Here is a 7,779-nt window from a genome sequence, read left to right as displayed (position 1 = left end):
CTCCCCAGACTTCTCAAAAGACTTTGTGGTCCAGACGGATGCATCCAATGTTGGCTTAGGAGCAGTGCTGTCCCAGGTTTGGCAGGGGGAGGAGCCCCCGGTAATCTATCTCAGCCGAAAGCTAAAGTCTCACGAGGAAAATTACGCCACGATTGAGAAGGAGTGTTTAGCGGTAAAGTGGGCTCTAGATTCCCTTCGGTACGATCTGCTGGGCAGACATTTTGACCTGATCACAGATCACGCTCCCTTGAAATGGATGGCTCAAAATAAGGAGACCAATAGAAGGGTAAATAGGTGGTTTCTGGCCCTACAGGAATTTACCTTCACGGTGAAGCATCGCCCCGGTGTTCAGATGGGGAATGTGGATGCTTTATCCCGGGTACATGCCTGCCTGGCTACTGGTGTTACATCCCCAAGGTTGAAACAAGAGGGGGGGGTATGTGACAGTAGGCAGGTGAAATCACCTGGTTGCGTCCTGGATGGACGATATATTTGTCCGAGGTTCAGGCTTTATGGGGATTTGTACCACTAGAGGGAAGTGCTGAGTCCTTCAGCACTGAGGTAATGAGCCCAGCTGAAGGTAGTGGGCTCATTAAACACCTCTATAAAACCTCCCAGAGTGCTTAGGGAGTTGCTCCACCCTGGAACCAGATCTGTGCCTGAACTGTCTGGGGAGCTGACCTGTTATCTGTGTGCAGAGAGACCAAAGCCTGTGTGGCTAACCTCCAAGTACTAGCAACTAGGTATAGCAGCAGGCTGTACCTAGTGGGTAGCTAGGGAGAAGCTGTTGTTGCAGTAAGTAGCCAAGTTGGCCAGGATTTATTTTGATGTTTCTTTTTGTTTATCATTTTTTCTGTAAATATTGTAAATAAATTGCACCTGTTTGTTTTCACCTCCACTATTGTTGTGCTGTGCCTATCTTTTTTTGTGTTGTGCACCCATCCAGGGGGTCACACACACCCGCTGCCGAGCTAACCCTGTTACAATATATATATATATGTGTGTGTGTGTTGTGGCAGTGCGGTATCCTGCCACGGTGGAAATCATGATGGAGACCCAGGATTCTCAACCATGCAGGTTGAGGGGCTCCAGGCAGATCTCACAATGCAGAGGAAACTGGTTTATCCATTTCCTCTTTGGTTGGTAAAGCCTATTTTGGGACCTGTAGCCTGGAGATTTCTTAGAGATTTGGGAGGGATGAAATCTCCAATCCTGGGCCCATATTTTGGGAGCAGCCAGTGTGCTGATTGCACAGGTGTGTGCAGGCCTTTTAGGGGTGGCCAGGCCATGATTCTGGGCTTCACCCCGGCAGATAGGAGTCAGGAGGATTCCACCCCGGCAGGCAGGAGGTCTCTGTCGTGGAGTCAGGTGGGCTACACCTAGGAGAGGTGGAAGCCAGACTAGCTGTGTGCTGGTGCCATACTTTGGGAAGAGTCTGCAGGAGGCAGACTTAAAACTGCGTACAAGCCAGGAGGCTGAATACTGTTCATTTGAATTCATGTGATGGTGGATACCCCCGCGTGGGAAACCTTTATGTTATTGAACTGACATTTAAATAAAAGTGGGCAAACAGGCCCTTAAAAAATAAGCGAGTTGCCGTGTGCTTTAACGAGAAGAGCTCTACCACTTGAAGCGAGTTCCCACATATGGTGGAGGATGCGGGCAGAACTAGAGATCCCAGCAATGAAGTAAGTTCATGTGTTGAACTGTGTGTGGTGCATGACTCTGCACTATTGGTGTGTGCAGGTGAGGAGATCCTGCAAGAGAAAAGGAACTTGCCTTAAAGAGACAGTGCTCCATTGTGTTGCTGGACTGTGCAAAAGTGTTGTGGAGTGATTGCAAAGATGGGGCGGTCAAAACTCAAAAAAGAAGCAAGATTTTCTGAAATGAGAGACAGAGCCCTGTGGCTGGAGGGGTTGTTATCACCAGAACAAGCCCCATACATGTCTGCACAGAGTTTGCCACAGTGGGAAGTGCATGCTGTTGCCTCTAGCAACGCTGGTGAAAGGAGACCAGCTATTGTGCAGAGTTCTAAGCTGGAAAAAGACTGCAATGTGGGGAGCCTGGACAAGACACGCTGGCAAGAGCGATGTTTGCGGTGCAGGGAGTGGGGGCACACTGTCTCCAAATGCCCTTTGTCTCAGCCTCCATTGCAAAATTGCATAGCAAAGCAAAGGACTGCGTCTGTGTTTGGCAAGCCGGCTCTGAGTACAAGGAAGGAGCGACAGGCTGACCACACGTTTGAGAGGAGTGCGGTTGCTCATAGCAATAGCTGCAATGTAAAGTCTACGGTGAGAGGTGCTGAGTTCTGGGCCTCTGATTACATGCAACCCATGCTACCTACAGAGGAGGTTGGGGACTTCCTTGAAAGATTTGAAAAAGGTGCTACACAGAGAAAATGGCCTAGGGACCGGTGGCCAAAGTTGCTGCAAACCTTATTACCGAGGGAGTTCCAGTCGATTTACCATTTGATGGATTGGGACCAGGATGACTACTGCACCTTTAAAGAGGAAATCCTTCTTCAAGGGGAAGTTTGGCGTGTCATGGCTGGCCAGCAATGCTCCAGGATGGGAGAGGTGTCACTGGAAGGCCAAGAGATCAGAAAGCCAGAGAAATACAAGGTGTTGTGTTGCGGCCGCTTAGGTGAAGTGGTCAGCCCTGAACAGAGGGCACAACAGTCTGCGTCCAACATGAGGTATAGCCAACTGCCTTTTGAGAGCGAGTCTGTTACCCCTAGCAACAGGGATCTTGTGTTACCTGCAGGGGGTGTAAGTTGGTCCGGAATGGCTGCAGTGTTGCCCCGTGACCACATGGGGAAGTCAGCCTGTGGAGACACCACAGAGGAGAGACAACGCACTCAAGTGAAGGCTGTGACACCTGCTTCAGGAAAGGGTAAGACTGTTTGTGGGACTGAGTCCAAGGAAGTGAGAGTGTCCTTCAGGGAGTTCCACAATACAGAGGGACATGGACTGGCTGCTGTGTGCTACCCTGAGTAGTGGGGAGGCCCAGGGAACAGCCCAACGATTAGCAGGACTAAATATGGAAAAGGACATGGGGACTCTGCAGGGGCCGGCTATAATCCAGCAGAAGGCTGGGGAAGGTAACCTAGGGGTGACCAAACCTGCCATGGCACCGTGTTCCCTAGTGACAGGTGCTGCAGAGATGCCCCGGGAAACCTCCCAGGAGCCCGCAGTGACGGAGCAGAGGATTTCCCAGGTCAGCTATGGAGCTGCTGAATATAGTGCCCCTTTAAAGAGAGAGAGTGCTGTGAAGCATGGCTCACAGGCTGCTCAGCTGGGTCATAGCCAGGGACTACCTGCAAAAACCACAGTCATGTCTATATGCAATGAGAAGGCTGGTGGTCAGGCCGACAAAAGTGTTACTGTTGGTAAATGTAATGTGATGGTTGGTGATGGGCTAGCACAGCTCACTAAGGAGAACAGTGTTCATGTGAAAATGATTGAAGATATGTTGTTGCCCTTGGCAACAGTATCCAGGGCTGCAAAGGTGTCCATGGAAACTTCCTGGGAGCTCTGTGTGTTGGAGCCAGAGGTTGCCTGGGACAACTATGGTGCTGCTCTGGACAAGAGAGTACTTGAATCTAGTGAAAAGTTAAATACTCCTGATGATAATGGGTGAACGGAGTCTGTCAGTGCTGACAATACAATGTATGATGGTGATAATGGGTGAACGGAGTCTGTCAGTGCTGACAATACAATGTATGATGGTGATAATGGGTGAACGGAGTCTGTCAGTACTGACAATACAATGTATGATGGTGATAATGGGTGAACGGAGTCTGTCAGTGCTGGCAATACAATGTATGATGGTGATAATGGGTGAACGGAGTCTGTCAGTGCTGGCAATACAATGTATGATGGTGATAATGGGTGAACGGAGTCTGTCAGTGCTGACAATACAATGTATGATGGGGATAATGGGTGAACGGAGTCTGTCAGTGCTGACAATACAATGTATGATGGTGATAATGGGTGAACGGAGTCTGTCAGTGCTGACAATACAATGTATGATGGTGATAATGGGTGAACGGAGTCTGTCAGTGCTGACCATACAATGTATGATGGTGATAATGGGTGAACGGAGTCTGTCAGTGCTGACAATACAATGTATGATGGTGATAATGGGTGAACGGAGTCTGTCAGTGCTGACAATACAATGTATGATGGTGATAATGGGTGAACGGAGTCTGTCAGTGCTGACAATACAATGTATGATGGTGATAATGGGTGAACGGAGTCTGTCAGTGCTGACAATACAATGTATGATGGTGATAATGGGTGAACGGAGTCTGTCAGTGCTGACAATACAATGTATGATGGTGATAATGGGTGAACGGAGTCTGTCAGTGCTGACAATACAATGTATGATGGTGATAATGGGTGAACGGAGTCTGTCAGTACTGACAATACAATGTATGATGGTGATAATGGGTGAACGGAGTCTGTCAGTGCTGACAATACAATGTATGATGGTGATAATGGGTGAACGGAGTCTGTCAGTGCTGACAATACAATGTATGATGGTGATAATGGGTGAACGGAGTCTGTCAGTGCTGACAATACAATGTATGATGGTGATAATGGGTGAACGGAGTCTGTCAGTGCTGACAATACAATGTATGATGGTGATAATGGGTTAATGGAGTCTGTCAGTGCTGACAATACAATGTATGATGGTGATAATGGGTGAACGGAGTCTGTCAGTGCTGACAATACAATGTATGATGGTGATAATGGGTGAACGGAGTCTGTCAGTGCTGACAATACAATGTATGATGGTGATAATGGGTGAACGGAGTCTGTCAGTGCTGACAATACAATGTATGGAAGTGTTCCTGAGGTGAATGAAGCGCCATCAGAGTACGGTGGTGAGGATGTGATATTGCAACCTGTTGAGGTTAAAAATTTAGTGCCACAGTTTTGTTTGAACAAAAGTGATATATGTGATGTGTCTGCTGAGCCTCTCTGTCCTGTGTCTCCTCCTGCAGTGATATATGTAGAGATGAGCAAAGAAATGAAAAATTCGTTTCGGCTGATTCGGCGAATTCCAGTGTGAAATTCGATTCGATGCGAATTTCTCCGCTACGAAGATGACTTATTTAAAGGGTTTCTAGGCTTCAGAGAGCCTTTAAATTAGTGCAGAACACTGTACCTTTAATTTAAATGCCCTTGGAGATGAGGAAGGAGAAGGAGAAGGAGAAGGATGAGAAGAAGGAGAAGGAGAAGGATGAGAAGAAGGAGAAGGAGAAGGATGAGAAGAAGGAGAAGGAGAAGGATGAGAAGAAGGAGAAGGATGAGAAGAAGGAGAAGGAGAAGGATGAGAAGAAGGAGAAGGATGAGAAGAAGGAGAAGGATGAGAAGAAGGAGAAGGATGAGAAGAAGGAGAAGGAGAAGGATGAGAAGAAGGAAAAGGATGAGAAGAAGGAGAAGAAGAAGGATGAGAAGAAGGAGAAGGAGAAGGATGAGAAGAAGGAGAAGGAGAAGGATGAGAAGAAGGAGAAGGATGAGAAGAAGGAGAAGGAGAAGGATGAGAAGAAGGAGAAGGATGAGAAGAAGGAGAAGGATGAGAAGAAGGAGAAGGATGAGAAGAAGGAGAAGGAGAAGGATGAGAAGAAGGAGAAGGATGAGAAGAAGGAGAAGGATGAGAAGAAGGAGAAGGATGAGAAGAAGAAGGATGAGAAGAAGGAGAAGGAGAAGGATGAGAAGAAGGAGAAGGAGAAGGATGAGAAGAAGGAGAAGGATGAGAAGAAGGAGAAGGAGAAGGATGAGAAGAAGGAAAAGGATGAGAAGAAGGAGAAGAAGAAGGATGAGAAGAAGGATGAGAAGAAGGAGAAGGATGAGAAGGAGAAGGATGAGAAGAAGGAGAAGGAGAAGGATGAGAAGAAGGAGAAGGAGAAGGATGAGAAGAAGGAGAAGGATGAGAAGAAGGAGAAGGATGAGAAGAAGGAGAAGGATGAGAAGGAGAAGGATGAGAAGAAGGAGAAGGAGAAGGATGAGAAGAAGGAGAAGAAGGATGAGAAGAAGGAGAAGGATGAGAAGAAGGAGAATGAGAAGGATGAGAAGAAGGAGAAGGATGAGAAGAAGGAGAAGGAGAAGGATGAGAAGGATGAGAAGGAGAAGGATGAGAAGAAGGAGAAGGATGAGAAGAAGGAGAAGGATGAGAAGAAGGAGAAGGATGAGAAGAAGGAGAAGGATGAGAAGAAGGAGAAGGAGAAGGATGAGAAGAAGGAGAAGGAGAAGGATGAGAAGAAGGAGAAGGAGAAGGATGAGGAGAAGGAGAAGGAGAAGGATGAGAAGAAGGAGAAGGAGAAGGATGAGAAGAAGGAGAAGGAGAAGGATGAGAAGAAGGAGAAGGAGAAGGATGAGAAGAAGGAGAAGGAGAAGGATGAGAAGAAGGAGAAGGATGAGAAGAAGGAGAAGGATGAGAAGAAGGAGAAGGATGAGAAGAAGGAGAAGGATGAGAAGAAGGAGAAGGAGAAGGATGAGAAGAAGGAGAAGGATGAGAAGAAGGAGAAGGATGAGAAGAAGGAGAAGGATGAGAAGAAGGAGAAGGAGAAGGATGAGAAGAAGGAGAAGGAGAAGGATGAGAAGAAGGAGAAGGATGAGAAGGATGAGAAGAAGGAGAAGGAGAAGGATGAGAAGAAGGAGAAGAAGAAGGATGAGAAGAAGGAGAAGGAGAAGGATGAGAAGAAGGAGAAGGATGAGAAGAAGGATGACAAGAAGGATGAGAAGAAGGATGAGAAGAAGGATGAGAAGGAGAAGGATGAGAAGAAGGACAGTTCTGTGACAGTTTCTGTCTATTTCTGACAGTTCTGGGACATTCACTCCATACAGCGGTTTCAACTGCTGTATGGAGGGAATGTCATAGAACTGTCAGAAATAGACTATTTCTGACAGTTCTGGGACATTCCTTTCATACAGCGGTTGAAACATTGTATGTATTTGTTTCCATAAATGGATCCATTTATGGAAACAAATACATACAATGTTTCAACCGCTGCATGGAAGGACAGTCCCAGAACTGTCATTAATAGTCTATTTCTGACAGTTCCATGACATTCCCTCCATACAGCGGTTGAAACACCTGTATGGAGTGAATGTCCCAGAACTGTCAGAAATAGTCTATTTTTGACAGTTCTGGGACATTCCCTCCATACAGCTGTTTCCGGCAAAAAGTGTATGTGCAGATTTCCTCTATTCTGCAGATACACTTAGAGGAGCTCTGCACATACACTTTTTTCCGGCTTGGAATTATTCTTCTTTTCATCCTACTTCTTCTTCTTTCTTCATCCTCATCCTCAGAAGAAGAGGATGAGGATGAGGATGAAGAAGAAGAAGAAGAAGAAGAAGTAGGATGAAAAGAAGAATAATTCCAAGCCGGCAAAAAGTGTATGTGCAGAGTTCCTCTATTTCTGACAGTTCTCTGACAGCTCCTTCACATGTACAGCGGTTGAAACATCTGTATCCTAAATGTAAACTAATAGATACAATGTTTCAACCGCTAAACATGTGTTCCTTCTGTCAGAGAACTGTCAGAAATAGCGGAGCTCACTGCAGGGACACTTTTACCGGCTGATCGGGAAATGTTCGATTCGCGCACCCGAAGTAGGCAAAATTTCGGTTTTGACGCGAATCGAATATTTCCTGAAATTCGACTCGAATTCCGGTTCGCCTAGTTCGATTCGCTCATCTCTAGATATATGTGATGTGTCTGCTGAGCCACTCTGTCCTGTGTCTCCTCCTGCAGTGATCTATGTGA

The 7,779-nt window shown here is 46.6% G+C and overlaps 1 pseudogene; it reads left to right on the top strand.

The window, feature by feature from the left end:
- Positions 1 to 1,748: 1,748 nt before the first annotated feature.
- LOC149432655 (uncharacterized) lies at positions 1,749 to 4,133 on the top strand (annotated as a pseudogene).
- The last annotated feature ends 3,646 nt before the right edge of the window (positions 4,134 to 7,779 follow it).

The sequence above is a fragment of the Staurois parvus genome, unplaced genomic scaffold (genome assembly GCF_062004578.1).
Source record: "Staurois parvus isolate SC_StPar_1 unplaced genomic scaffold, SC_StPar_1.0 ptg002120l, whole genome shotgun sequence".
Taxonomy (NCBI): domain Eukaryota; kingdom Metazoa; phylum Chordata; class Amphibia; order Anura; family Ranidae; genus Staurois; species Staurois parvus.
The sequence above is the reverse complement of the archived record's forward strand: the minus strand, read 5'-3'. Positions and strand labels throughout refer to the sequence as shown.